The following is a 15,101-nucleotide window of genomic DNA, read 5'->3' on the forward strand; positions in this document are numbered from 1 at the left end:
CTTGTTGAAGCTGACCCTGAACTTGAAAGGACCTTGAAGCGAAAGCTAAGAGAAGCTCAGGCACAACTCTCTGTAGAGGACCTAACAGAAATCTTCAAAGAAGAAGACATGGCAGCCGAAAACAACAACAATGCAAACAATGCAAGTAAGGTGCTGGGTGACTTTACTGCACCTACTCCTGACTTCTATGGGAGAAGCATCTCTATCCCTGCCATTAGAGCAAACAACTTTGAGCTTAAGCCTCAATTAGTTTCTCTAATGCAACAGAATTGCAAGTTCCATGGACTTCCATTGGAAGATCCTCATCAGTTCTTAGCTGAATTCTTGCAAATCTGTGACACTGTCAAGACTAATGGGGTTGACCCTGAGGTCTACAGACTTATGCTATTCCCTTTTGCTGTAAGATACAGAGCTAGGACATGGTTGGACTCTCAACCTAAAGAAAGCCTGGACTCATGGGAAAAGCTAGTCAATGCCTTCTTGGCAAAGTTCTTTCCACCTCAAAAATTGAGTAAGCTTAGAGTGGAAGTCCAAACCTTCAGACAGAAGGATGGAGAATCCCTCTATGAAGCTTGGGAAAGATACAAACAATTGATCAGAAAATGTCCTTCTGACATGCTTTCTGAATGGAGCATCATAGGTATTTTCTATAATGGTCTCTCTGAACTATCCAAGATGTCTTTGGATAGCTCTGCTGGAGGAACTCTTCATCTGAAGAAGACGCCTACAGAAGCTCAAGAACTAATTGAAATGGTTGCAAATAACCAATTCATGTACACTTTTGAAAGGAATCCTGTGAACAATGGGACTAATCAGAAGAAAGGAGTTCTTGAGATTGATACTCTGAATGCCATTCTGGCTCAGAACAAGATATTGACTCAACAAGTCAATTTGATCTCTCAAAGTCTGTCTGGAATGCAAAATGCACCAAGCAGTACTAAGGATGCTTCATCTGAAGAAGAAGCCTATGATCCTGAGAACCCTTCAATGGAAGAGGTGAATTACCTAGGAGAACCCTATGGAAACACCTATAATTCTTCATGGAGAAATCATCCAAATTTCTCATAGAAGGATCAACAGAGATCTCAACAAGGTTTCAACAACAATAATGGTGGAAGAAACAGGTTTAGCAATGGCAAGCCTTTTCCATCATCTTCTCAGCAACAGACAGAGAACTCTAAGCAGAACCACTCTGACTTAGCAACCATGGTCTCTGATCTAATCAAAACCACTCAAAGTTTCATGACTGAAACAAGGTCCTCCATTAGAAATTTGGAGGCACAAGTGGGACAGCTGAGCAAGAAAATTACTGAACTCCCTCCTAGTACTCTTCCAAGCAATACAGAAGAAAATCCAAAAGGAGAGTGCAAGGCCATCAACATGGCCGAATTTGGAGAGGAAGGAGAGGAAGTGAACGCCACTGAGGAAGACCTCAATGGGCGTGCACTAGCCTCCAATGAGTTCCCTAATGAGGAACCATGGGAATCTGAGGCTCAAAATGAGACCATAGAGATTCCATTGGATTTACTTCTGCCTTTCATGAGCTCTGATGAGTATTCTTCCTCTGAAGAGGATGAGTATGTCACTGAAGAGCAAGTTGCTAAATACCTTGGAGCAATCATGAAGCTAAATGACAAGTTATTTAGAAATGAGACTTGGGAGAACGAACCTCCTTTGCTCACCAAAGAATTGGATGACTTATCTAGGCAGAAATTACCTCAAAAGAGGCAGGACCCTGGGAAGTTCTCCATACCTTGTACCATAGGCACCATGACCTTCAAGAAGGCTCTGTGTGACTTAGGGTCAAGTGTAAACCTCATGCCTCTCTCTGTAATGGAGAAGCTAGGGATCTTTGAGGTACAAGCTGCAAGAATCTCACTAGAGATGGCAGACAATTCAAGAAAACAAGCTTATGGACTTGTAGAGGATGTTCTGGTGAAAGTTGAAGACCATTACATCCCTGCTGATTTCATAGTCCTAGAGACTGGGAAGTGCATGGATGAATCTATCATCCTTGGCAGACCCTTCCTAGCCACAGCAAAAGCTGTGATTGATGTTGATGGAGGTGAACTGATCATTCAAGTGAATGAAGAATCCTTTGTGTTTAAGGCTCAAGGATATCCATCTGTCACCATGGAGAGGAAGCATGAAGAGCTTCTCCCAAATCAGAGTCAAACAGAGCCCCCACAGTCAAACTCTAAGTTTGGTGTTGGGAGGCCACAACCAAACTCTAAGTTTGGTGTTGAACCCCCACACTCAAACTCTAAGTTTGGTGTTGGGAGGTTCCAACATTGCTCTGAGCATCTGTGAGGCTCCATGAGAGCCCTCTGTCAAGCTACTGACATTAAAGAAGCGCTTGTTGGGAGGCAACCCAATGTTATATTTTATATATTTTCCTTTGTTATTTTACTTTATTTTGTAGGTTGATGATCATGAGAAGTCACAAGATCAATTGAAAAAGCAAAAACAGAATGAAAAACAGGAAGAAAAACAGCACACCCTGGAGGAGAGCGTGCTGGCGTTTAAATGCCAGTAAGGCTAGCTGTTGGGCGTTTAACGCCCAGTCTGGCACCATTCTAGGCGTTTAACGCCAGAAAGGGGCACCAGACTGGCGTTAAACGCCAGGAAAGGGCAAGAACTTGGCGTTAAACGCCAGAAATGGGCACCAGCCCAGCGTTTAACGCCAGAATTGGCTAAAAATGCATTTTTGTATGCCATTTGGTGCAGGGATGACTTTTCCTTGACACCTCAGGATCTGTGGATCCCACAGGATCCCCACCTACCCCACCACTCTCTCTCTTCTTCACCAATCACCTCAACACCTCTTCCCCAAAACCCTTCACCTATCAAATCCCATCTTTCTCTTCACCACTCACATCCATCCTTCATAAAACCCCACCTACCTCACCCTTCAAATTCAAACCACTTTCCCTCCCAAACCCACCCATACATGACCGAACCATGAGCCCCCCTCTCCTATATAAACCCTTCCTCACCCCTTCATTTTCACACAACCTAAACACCACTTCTCCCCCTCTTTGGCCGAACACAAAGACATTCCCTTCTTCCTCATTTCTTCTTCTTCTACTCACTTCTTTCTTCTTTTGCTCGAGGACGAGCAAACCTTTTAAGTTTGGTGTGGTAAAAGCAGTGCTTCTTGTTTTTCCATAACCATTTATGGCCTCCAAGGCCGGAGAAACCTCTAGAAAGAGGAAAGGGAAGGCAAAAGCTTCCACCTCTGAGTCATGGGAGATGGAAAGATTCGCCTCAAGGGATGCACTTTCCTCCACAAGACTATTGGGAGCAACTGAACACCTCCCTAGGAGAATTGAGTTCCAACATGGGACAACTAAGGGTGGAGCACCAAGAACATTCCATCCTCCTCCATGAAATTAGAGAAGATCAAAGAATCATGAGAGAGGAGCAACAAAGACAAGGAAGAGACATTGAGGAGCTCAAGCACTCCATAAGATCTTCAAGAGGAAGGACAAGCCGCCATCACTAAGGTGGACCCGTTCTTTAATCTCCTTGTTCTTTATTTTCTTGTTTTTCGAATTTTCATGCTTATGTTTATCCATGTTTGTGTCTTATGATCATTAGTGTCTTAAGTGTCTATGCCTTAAAGTTATGAATGTCCTATGAATCCATCACCTTTCTTGAATAAAAAAAAAATTTGTTCTTAATTGAAAAAGAAAAAGAATTGCATGAATTTTGAATTTTATAACAGTTTAATTATTTTGATGTGGTGGCAACACTTTTGTTTTCTGAATGCATGCTTAAACAGTGCATATGTCTTTTGAATTTGTGATTCATGAATGTTGGCTCTTGAAAGAATGATGAAAAAAGAGACAGGTTACTGAGGATCTGAAAAATCATCAAAATGATTCTTGAAGCAAGAAAAAGCAGTGAATACAAAAAAAAGGAGACGAAAAAAAAAAGAAAAAAAGAGAGAAAGAAAAAGAAAAGAAAAAGAAAGAAAGAAAGTTGTGATCCAAGGCAAAAAGAGTGTGCTTAAGAACCCTGGACACCTCTAATTGGGGACTTTAGCAAAGCTGAGTCACAATCTGAAAAGGTTCACCCAATTATGTGTCTGTGGCATGTATGTATCCGGTGGTAATACTGGAAGACAGAGTGCTTTGGGCCACAGCCAAGACTCAATAAGTAGCTGTGTTCAAGAATCATCATACTTAGCTAGGAGAATCAATAACACTATCTAGATTCTGAGTTCCTAAAGAAGCCAATCATTCTGAGTTTCAAAGGATAGAGTGAGATGCCAAAACTGTTCAGAGGCAAAAAGCTAAAAGCCCCGCTCATCTAATTAATACTGATCTTCATAGATGTTTTTGGAATTCATTGCATATTCTCTTCTTTTTATCTTATTTGATTTTCAGTTGCTTGAGGACAAGCAACAATTTAAGTTTGGTGTTGTGATGAGCGGATAATTTGTACGCTTTTTGGTATTGTTTTTAGTATGTTTTTAGTATATTTGGTTTAGTTTTTAGTATATTTTTATTAGTTTTTAGTTAAAATTCACTTTTCTGGACTTTACTATGAGTTTGTGTGTTTTTCTGTGATTTCAGGTATTTTCTGGCTGAAATTGAGGGACCTGAGCAAAAATCTGATTCAGAGACTGAAAAGGACTGCAGATGCTGTTGGATTTTGACCTCCCTGCACTCGAAGTGGATTTTCTGGAGCTACAGAAGCCCAATTGGCGCGCTCTCAACGGCGTTGGAAAGTAGACATTCTGGGCTTTCTAGCAATATATGATAGTCTATACTTTTCTCAAGATTTGATGGCCCAAACCGGCGTTCAAAGTCACCTTCAGAAATTCCAGCGTTAAACGCTGGAACTGGCACCAAAGTGGGAGTTAAACGCCCAAACTGGCACAAAAGCTGGCGTTTAACTCCAAGAAGAGTCTCTACACGAAAATGCTTCATTGCTCAGCCCAAGCACACACCAAGTGGGCCCGAAAGTGGATTTTTATGTCATTTACTCATCTTTGTAAACCTTAGGCTACTAGTTTTCTATAAGTAGGACCTTTCACTATTGTATTTTCATCTTTGGACATCTAGTTCTTAGATCAGATCTTGGTTTTTCTGGTTCCCTCTCTGGGACCGAAGCCAATGATCACCCTTGTTCTTATGTATTTTCAACGGTGGAGTTTCTACACATCATAGATTAAGGTGTGGAGCTCTGCTGTACCTCGAGTATTAATGCAATTACTATTGTTCTTCTATTCAATTCAGCTTGTTCTTGTTCCAAGATATCACTTGTTCTTCAACTTGATGAATGTGATGATCCGTGACACTCATCATCATTCTCACCTATGAATGTGTGACTGACAACCACCTCCGTTCTACCTTAGATTGGGTGAATATCTCTTGGATTCCTGATGCACGATGCATGGTTGATCGCCTGATAACCGAGCGCTCGCCTGACAACCGAGCCAGCCGTTCCGTGAGATCAGAGTCTTCGTGGTATAGGCAAGAACTGATGGCGGCATTCAAGAGAATCCGGAAGGTCTAACCTTGTCTGTGGTATTCTGAGTAGGATTCAATGATTGAATGACTGTGACGTGCTTCAAACTCCTGAAGGCGGGGCGTTAGTGACAGACGCAAAAGAATCACTAGATTCTATTCCGGCCTGATCGAGAACCGACAGATGGATAGCCGTGCCGTGACAGGGTGCGTTGAACATTTCCACTGAGAGGATGGGAGGTAGCCACTGACAACGGTGAAACCCTCGCATAAGCTTGCCATGGAAAGGAGTAAGAAGGATTGGATGAAGACAGTAGGAAAGCAGAGAGACGGAAGGGACACAGCATCTTCATGCGCTTATCTGAAATTCCCACCAATGAATTACATAAGTATCTCTATCTTTATCTTTATGTTTTATTCATATATCATTCATAACCATTTGAGTCTGCCTGACTAAGATTTACAACGTGACCATAGCTTGCTTCATACCAACAATCTCCGTGGGATCGACCCTTACTCGCGTAAGGTTTATTACTTGGACGACCCAGTGCACTTGCTGGTTAGTTGTGCGGAGTTGTGATAAAGAGTTGAGATTGCAATGAGCGTACCATGTTGATGGCGCCATTGATGATCACAATTTCGTGCACCAATAACATAGAAAAAGAGGGGAGGAATAAAAATGAAAGGAACTCAACCACCTTAGTTATCCTAGCTGTCGCTTTATTCTTCAGGTTGTGCTCCTCAGTAAAGATGATTCGCCTCCCTTTTGTGCCAGAGAAACAATAAGCGCAGCGTCAACACCAAACTTAAAAGTTTGCTTGTCCTTAAGCAAAGAAGAACTGAAAATAGAAGAGACAAATATTATGAGGAAAAATAAAATAAAAGGAAAAAAGAATAAGAGAGAATTAGGATTCGGAGAGAGAGAGAAAGAAAACTGGGCGGCGCAAGCGACGCGGACACGTGCAGCACGCGTACGCGTGGGTCGCGAATGTTCTTAATGACGCGTTAGCGTCAGGCACGCATCCGCGTGCCCTGGTTTTTGTGCAATTTGCGCAAAGCCAGCCGCACGCCCGCGCGACTCTCTGTTCACATGGCTTGGGAGCCAATTATTGATACGACGCGTTCGTGTCATGCACGCGCTCGCATGGATGGCCATATGTGTGACTGACGCGAACGCGTCAGTCACGCGTCCGCGTGATCTAATTTGTGCTTTTAGCACACTTCCTGCCCCAAGCTAGCACAACTCTCTGCCCAAACACTCTTTTACGTCGAATTGGCAGGTCACGCGTTCGCGTCGGTGACGCGCCCGCGTGACTGGCAAAAATCACAAACGACGCGAACGCGTGGGATCGTTTGTGTGAAAGGCTCCATTCCTGCGCCACTCCCGCGCAACTCTCTGTCAGATATCATTTTTCACGCACAAATAAGTGACGCGTCCGCGTCAGTGATGCTATCGCGTCGTGTGCCTTCTCTCGCTTTTTTTTTTGAAATATTGAAGTATTCAGTTCCTGGAATAATATAGCTGCATGATCAGAAAATTAGTAAGAACTCAAATAAAATAAATAAGAAAACTACTACTATGAAAAATAGCTAAGGATACGAAGTTATCGGGTTGCCTCCCGATAAGCGCTTCTTTAACGTCATTAGCTTGACGGTCAGTTCTGCTAGTTCAGCAGATGAGTGGACCTCTGGCGATCAATCTCGCCTCCAAGATAGTGCTTCAGCCTCTGGCCATTCACTGTAAATTTTCTGTCAGAATTCTCTTCTTGTATTTCCACATGACCATATGGTGAAGCTCTGGTAATCACAAACGGTCCTGACCATCGGGATTTCAGCTTCCCGGGAAAGAATTTGAGCCTTGAATTATATAAAAGTACTCTTTGTCCTGGCTCAAAGACTCTGATGGCAATCTTTTTGTCATGTAGTAGCTTGGTTCTTTCCTTGTAGAGTTTGGCATTCTCATAGGCTGAATATCTGAATTCATCAAGCTCATTCAACTGAAGCATTTGCTTGATTCCTGCAGCTTCTGAATCAAGATTCAGATACCTGATTGCCCAGTAAGCTTTATGCTCCAGCTCAACTGGCAAGTGACAGGCTTTGCCATAGACCAACTGATAAGGGGACATGCCAATAGGAGTCTTGTACGCTGTCCGGTATGCCCAGAGAGCATCATCAAGCTTCCTAGACCAGTCCTTTCTGGAAATACTGATAGTCTTCTCTAGAATCTTCTTAAATTCCCTGTTGGAAACTTCAACCTGTCCACTTGTCTGAGGGTGATAGGGGGTTGCCACTTTATGACGGACTCCAAATCTCTGCAGAAGAGAGTCCAACTGTCTGTTGCAGAAATGGCTTCCTCCATCACTAATAAGTGTCCTTGGAACACTAAACCGGCTAAAAATATACCTCTGAAGAAAGCTCATTACCACTTTGGCATCATTGGTGGGCAAAGCCACAGCTTCCACCCATTTGGACACATAGTCGACTGCCACTAGAATATAGTTGTTTGAATGTGAGGGTGGAAAAGGTCCCATGAAATCAATACCCCACACATCAAACAACTCAACCTCAAGAATTCCATGCTGTGGCATTTCATGGTTGGCGGGGAGATTTGCAGCTTTTTCACATTTGCCACAGTGCTTCACAAATGCCCTTGAGTCCCTGAAAAGAGCCGGCCAGTAAAACCCGCTCTGAAGGACTTTTGCAGCTGTCCTTTCACCACCAAAGTGGCCTCCATAATCAGACCCATGACAGTGCCAAAGAATCTTCTGCTTTTCCTCATCCAGGACACATCTCCGGATTATTCCATCTGAGCACCTTTTAAAAAGGTATGGTTCTTCCCAAATGTAGTACTTTGCATCAGTTAGTAGCTTCTTCACCTGTTGCCTACTGTACTCCCTTGGGATAAAATTCATGGCCTTATAATTTGCAATGTCTGCAAACCATGGTGCCTGCTGAATGAGGAACAATTGCTCATCTGGGAACGTCTCAGTCATAGCTGTGGGTGGTTGTACTCTTGCTTCCGACTCAATTCTGAAGAGATGGTCAGCTACTTGATTCTCTGACCCTTTTATGTTTTTTATCTCAATATCAAACTCCTGAAGGAGCAGCACCCATCTAATTAATCTTGGTTTAGAATCCTGTTTGGTTAGAAGGTACTTCAAAGCAGCATGATCAGTATAAATAATAACCTTAGAACCAAGTAAATAGGACATAAACTTATCAACAGCGTACACAACAGCTAATAATTCCTTTTCTATAGTTGTGTAATTCTTTTGGGCATCATTTAACACACGACTGGCATAGTAAATGACATGTACAAGCTTACCATGCCTCTGTCTTAAAACAGCTCCTATAGCAAAATCACTAGCATCACACATTAATTCAAATGGTAGATTCTAGTCAGGGGGAGGGGGCAGAGGTAAGGTTAGCTTTCAGAGTTTCAAAAGCATGCAGACAATCAGAATCAAAGACAAAAGGGACATCAGCAACCAAAAGGTTTCTTAGAGGTTTTGCAATCTTAGAAAAATCCTTTATAAATCTTCTATAAAATCCTGCATGACCCAAGAAACTCCTGATTGCCTTAACATTAGTTGGTGATGGTAATTTTTTAATTACCTCTACTTTTGCTCTATCAACCTCAATTTCTTTACTTGAAATCCGGTGTCCAAGAACAATACCTTCTGTAACCATAAAATGATATTTTTCCCAATTTAAAACAAGGTTTGATTCTTGACACCGTTTCAAGACAAGAGATAAATGTTTAAGGAAGGTTTCAAAAGAATTACCAAAAACAGAAAAGTCATCTATAAATACCTCAATAAACTTTTCAACCATATCAGAAAAAATTGAAAGCATACACCTCTGAAAAGTTACTGGAGCATTGCAAAGTCCAAAAGGTATTCTTCTGTAGGCAAATACTCCAAAGGGGCATGTGAATGCTGTCTTCTCCTGATCTTGAGGGTCCACTGCAATTTGATTATATCCAGAATATCCATCTAGAAAATAATAAAATGCATGACCAGCTAACCTCTCAAGCATCTGATCAATGAAAGGCAGGGAGAAATGATCTTTTCTTGTAGCAGTGTTGAGCCTCGTGTAGTCTATACACATTCTCCATCCTGTGACTGTTCTTGTGGGGATAAGCTCATTCTTTTCGTTCTTGATCACTGTCAACCCTCCTTTCTTGGGAACTACCTGCACAGGACTTACCCAAGGACTGTTAGAAATAGGATAAATAATTCTTGCTTCCCATAGTTTCATTACCTCTTTTTAGACCACCTCTTTCATGGTTGGATTGAGTCTCCTTTGTGGTTGTACAACTAGTTTAGCATCATCTTCAAGGAGGATCTTGTGTATACACTTGGTTGGACTAATCCCTTTTAAGTCACTAATGGTCTACCAAAGAGCTGTTTTATGGTTCTTGAGCACTAAAATAAGCGCCTCTTCCTCTGCAAGCTTCAGGGAAGAGCTAATAATCACCGGATATGAGTCATTCTCACCCAAGAATACATATTTCAGGGAAGGGATAGAGATTTGAGCTCGAGCTTGGGGACTTCCTCCTCTGCTTTAGGCGTGTGGACCATAGCCTTCTGGGGTGGTGAATTATCAATTTCAACTAATTCATACTCAGAGATAGGATCCAGAATGTCATCAAGTACCTCAGCTTTCAGTACCTCTTTAACAAGTGGTTCAATAACATCTATTTTCATACACCCTTCAGAATCATTAGGGTGCTTGAGAGCTTCAAAAACATGAAGGACCACCTGTTCTTCATTGACCCTCAGGGTTAATTCACCGTTTTGTACATCAATCAGAGCTTTACCTGTAGCTAAAAAGGGTCTACCAAGTATGATAGAGGATTTTACTTCCTCTTCCATGTCTAATACAACAAAATCAACAGGAAAGATGAATGGTCATACTTTTACAAGTAAATCCTCAATAACACCCATAGGTAATTTAATAGAAAGGTCAGCAAGTTGAAGAGAAATACGAGTGGGTTTTACCTCCTCAATTTGAAGCTTTTTCGTCACTGAAATGGGCATGAGATTGATGCTGGCTCCAAGGTCACATAAAGCTCTCTGAATGGTGACATCTCCAATGGTGCAAGGAATGACAAAGCTCCCTGGGTCTGGCATCTTCTCAGGAAGGTTGTGTTGAATAATGGCACTGCATTCCTTGGTTAATACCATTGTTTCTTGTTCCTTCCAGTTCCTCTTGTTGGTCAACAATTCTTTCATAAATTTAGCATAGAGAGGTATTTGCTCCAGAGCCTCTGCAAAGGGAATGTTGATCTGTAGCTTCTTGAAGACATCTACAAATTTAGAGAACTGCTTTTCTTTGGAAGCCTTCTGAAGCCTCTGAGGGTATGGCATTTTCGGCTTATATTCAGGAGCCTTTGGCAAGGTAGGATAAGTGTCAAGAGAATCAGGGAAAGGATTGTCTGCACGCTAAGGAGGTGTGTGCTCGAATTCTTCCTTCTTCTCCTCTGGGGCTTCTTTTTCAACTAATTCTTTATTGGCCTTGGTCTCAGAACCAGTTACTTTACCACTTCTCAACTGAATAACCTTGCAGTCTTTTCTTGGGTTCACCACTGTATCACCTGGAAATGTGCTTGCAGACCTCTCAGGTGATTGCTTGCTTATTTGGCCCATTTGCATTTCTAAGTTACTAATGGAGGCTCTGGTTTCCTGCACGAAACTCATCATCATCTCCCAATTAGAATCTTTCTTGGATTTAGAGTTTGCCTGATGAGGTGGTTGTTGCTATTGAGCCTGAAATTGGCGGTTATTGTAATTATTCTGTTGGAAGTCGCCCCGAGAATTATTGTTAAAATTCTGAGGTCTCTGATATTGGTCTCTCCACCCAAAATTTGGGTGATTCCTCCATCCTTGATTGTAGGTCTTAGAATAGGGATCATTGTTGGGATTTCTAGTAGCACTCCCCATGTAATTGACCTGTTCAGAAGAAGCTTGAGCATAATCATAGTTATCATTCTGCACAAAATTACCTGTCATGTCATAAGAGGCTTCTTGAAGGGGATTTTGGGTGTTGATAGCTGAGACTTGCATGCCACCCATCTGTTGAGTAAGAAGATTTATTTGCTGAGACATAAGCTTGTTCTGAGCAAGAATAGCATTAAGAGTTTCCACTTCCATGACACACTTCTTCTGAGGAGCCTTAGAGTTCACAGGATTCCTGTTAGAGGAGTATAAATATTGGTTGCTAGCAACCAATTCAATAAGCTCAATAGTCTCCTCCGATGTCTTCTTCTTGTGCAATGAATCTCCTGCAGAATTATCTAAGAACATTTTGGACATTTCACCTAAGCCTTCATAAAATATGTCTATTTGTGTCCATTTGGAGAACATGTCTAGAGGACATTGCCTAGTCAGTAGCTTGTATCTCTCCCAAACTTCATACAGAGTCTCACCATCCTTTTGTCTGAAGGTCTGAACCTCCATCCTAAGCTTAGTCAGCTTCTTTGGTGGGAAAAATTTTGTGAGAAACTCAGTAACCACCTTATTCCAAGTATCCAAACTGTCCTTGGGTTGAGAATCTAGCCATAGTTTTGATCCATCCCTCAGAGCAAATGGGAAGAGCATTAGTTTGTACACATCTGGGTTCACTCTGTTTGTCTTCACAGTATCACAAATCTGCAGAAAACTTGAAATGAATTGATTTGGGTCTTCGTGGGGAAGACCATGATACTGGCAGTTTTGTTGCACCAGGGTGACCAGTTGAGGCTTCAACTCAAAGTTGTTCGCAGTAATAGGAGGCACCACAATGCTCTTTCCATACAGATCTGCAGTAGGAGCAGAGAAAGAGCCAAGTACTCTCCTTTGTTCATTCCCCTTCGGGTTTGCCGCATTGGTATTATCATTATTAGTCGGATCCATAGTGGATTCTGCAGCCTTGTATAGTCTTGCTTGTTGTAAACGCCACCTGAAAGTCCTTTTAGGTTCAGGATCAAAGTCTAAGAGATGTTCTTTGTCTCTGTTTCCACGCATAAACAAACAGAAAACAATCTCTACGTCAGAGTGCAGAGAATTCCCAGTGAGGTAACTTTGTGTAAAGAGAAAAAAATATTGAATAAAATAAATAGAAAAATAATAAATAGTCAACACTAAACTTAATTTCAGAAATTAAGAAAAATATTGGTCCTATTTATTTATTAAAAATTTTTTTTTGAAAAATTTTTTTTTGAAGGTTAAAAATAGAAATAAAACTAATAAAATATTAAAAAAATAACGAAAAAAACAGAATAAAAATAAAATAAAATAAAATAAAAAGGGAAATAAAAAAATGGACGCAGGTTTTAAAAACAAAATTCAAACGTTAAATGAAGTAAAAAAAAATTAAAACGGGGGATACGGGTGCTAACGAAAGACAAGGAATTTTTTTTTTTGAAAAATAGTAAAACAATTTTTAATTAAAATTAAAATTAAAACGCCTAATCTAAACAATCAAACAACTAATAGTTGTTAATCACAGTCAATCCCCGGCAACGGCGCCAAAAACTTGATGCGGTATTTATAACCCACACTTACTAACCGGCAAGTGCACCGGGTCGTACCAAGTAATACCTTACGTGAGTAAGGGTCGATCCCACGAGAATTGATGGATTAAGCAACAGTTATTAAGTGATAAGCTTAGTTAGGTAAGCAGAAATTGGTTTTGAGATGTTCAAAAAGTTTAAGTGTAAATTCAGAATATCAAAGACAGGCAGATTAATAAGTTGGGAATAAAATATTAGAGGAAACAGTTAAGGTTTTAGAGTTATCTATTTTTCCAGATTTATTTTCTTACTAACTATTTTAATCATGCAAGATTTAATTTCATGGCAAACTATATATGACTAGACCCTAATTCCTTAGACCTTCCTAGTCTCCTCTAAAATTCATTAATTGCCAATTCCTTGATCAATTAATTCCAATTAGAGGGTGATGATCAATTTCTAGTTTATATGCCAAAAGAATTCTAATTATCCAAAAATAAGGGGATTATATGTCACGTATCCCGTTAAATACAAACAATTAAAATTCAGTATAATATGTTTTCAAGTTGTTGTTCAAGTAAAGAGCTTTTCCAAGTTTTACAAGAACTCAATTAGAACATGGGTCATACTTCCGTTCCACCCATATTTCATAAAATGAAGAACGAAAACAATTATTGAAATATAAATCAAGACATGAATTAAATTAGAAAGATCAAACGAATAAATCCATACAAATAGACAGAGCTCCTAACCTTAACAATGAAGGATTAGTTGCTCATGGTTCAAAGAAGAAAAATAAGGGTTCTGGTAACAATCTCCTATCTGTCTAAATGTACATAGTTCCTATTTATTACTAATCCTAATATGTTTAAAATCTAAAATTAAAAATAATATCTTTTCCTCAAAGATAAGATTTGAATTTAAATTCGAATTAATTAACAGATCTTCAGTTGATGGGTGGGGACCACTTGATTTGTCCATTCTGCAGCTTCTAATTTGTATTTTTTGGGCTGAAAATTGGGTCAAAAACAGCCCAGAAATCGAAACCAGCGTTTTCTGTATTATTGCAGATCGCGCATGTGATGCGTCCACGTCGTCCACGCGCTCGCGTCATTTGTGCGGATTCTAGTCCACGCGTTCGCGTCAGGCACGCAATCGCGTCATTGCAATTTCTCCATTCCGCGCGGTCGCGTGAGCCATGTGTCCGCGTCGGTCTTCGCTGGTCATCCTTTTGGTTTCTTCTTTTTCTCTGCAGAAACTTCATCAAATCCATCTGAATGCTACCTAAAATGAATAAAATTGCACAAAACTCAAAATAGCATCCATAGTGGCTAAAATATAATTAATTCTAAATTAAACTCAACAATTTAGATGCAAATTCACTAGGAAAAGATAGATAAGATGCTCATGCATCAACAGTCCTAAGCTCATACATATCATATATAGAAGGAATTTATAATATCTAGAAGCCCGATGAAGGATATTGCTCAAAACAAGATTTGAAAAGCGCAAAATGTACTAACGAAGCTACTAGCATAAAGCACAAGATATAGATATGATATAACAAAATAATAGAGTATAATATCATAAGAATCTAGCCACGACTCACGGAGTTTAAGCCGGTTAGCCATATACAGTTATACAGAAACTAGATAGTAAAAACAACTTATATAAGTTTTGTTCTCTCAGATACAAGCCTCTAGGCAAAGCAAAATACAAAATTCGAGAGATGTATAAACAAAATGAACAAAAGAATCCAAAAGACTCCAAGATCCTCCGCTTCTGTCACCATCCAAAACAACTCACCGAGGTGGGTTGCGACCTGCATCTGAAAAACAGAACAAAAATATGGTATGAGAATCGGGGGTTCTCAGTATGGTAACAATGCCCAGTGATGTAGGATATAAGACTCCGGGACGCCAAAGGCAATCCTAGACTCCATATCCATCACAAGATTCAAGCTTAAAGCATTCTGAAACAGATAAGCATAACATAAACCTTAACATAAATAAACTAGGTAATCTATCTTAAGGAATTTCTATTCTAACCAAGCACCGCTGTCCCACAGCCTCCACCAACCGATCCTCCTTGCGATCCTATTACCACTACCTTCTGAACCTCCTCAATCC

The 15,101-nt window shown here is 40.5% G+C and overlaps 1 non-coding gene across 1 annotated transcript; it reads right to left on the minus strand.

Annotated features, from left to right (window-relative positions):
- Positions 1-513: 513 nt before the first annotated feature.
- Positions 514-621, minus strand: LOC130956046 (small nucleolar RNA R71). Its single transcript, XR_009076992.1, has one exon. It is a non-coding gene; the product is annotated as a small nucleolar RNA R71 (small nucleolar RNA).
- Positions 622-15,101: the final 14,480 nt, after the last annotated feature.

This window comes from Arachis stenosperma, chromosome 1 (genome assembly GCF_014773155.1).
Source record: "Arachis stenosperma cultivar V10309 chromosome 1, arast.V10309.gnm1.PFL2, whole genome shotgun sequence".
Lineage (NCBI taxonomy): Eukaryota > Viridiplantae > Streptophyta > Magnoliopsida > Fabales > Fabaceae > Arachis > Arachis stenosperma.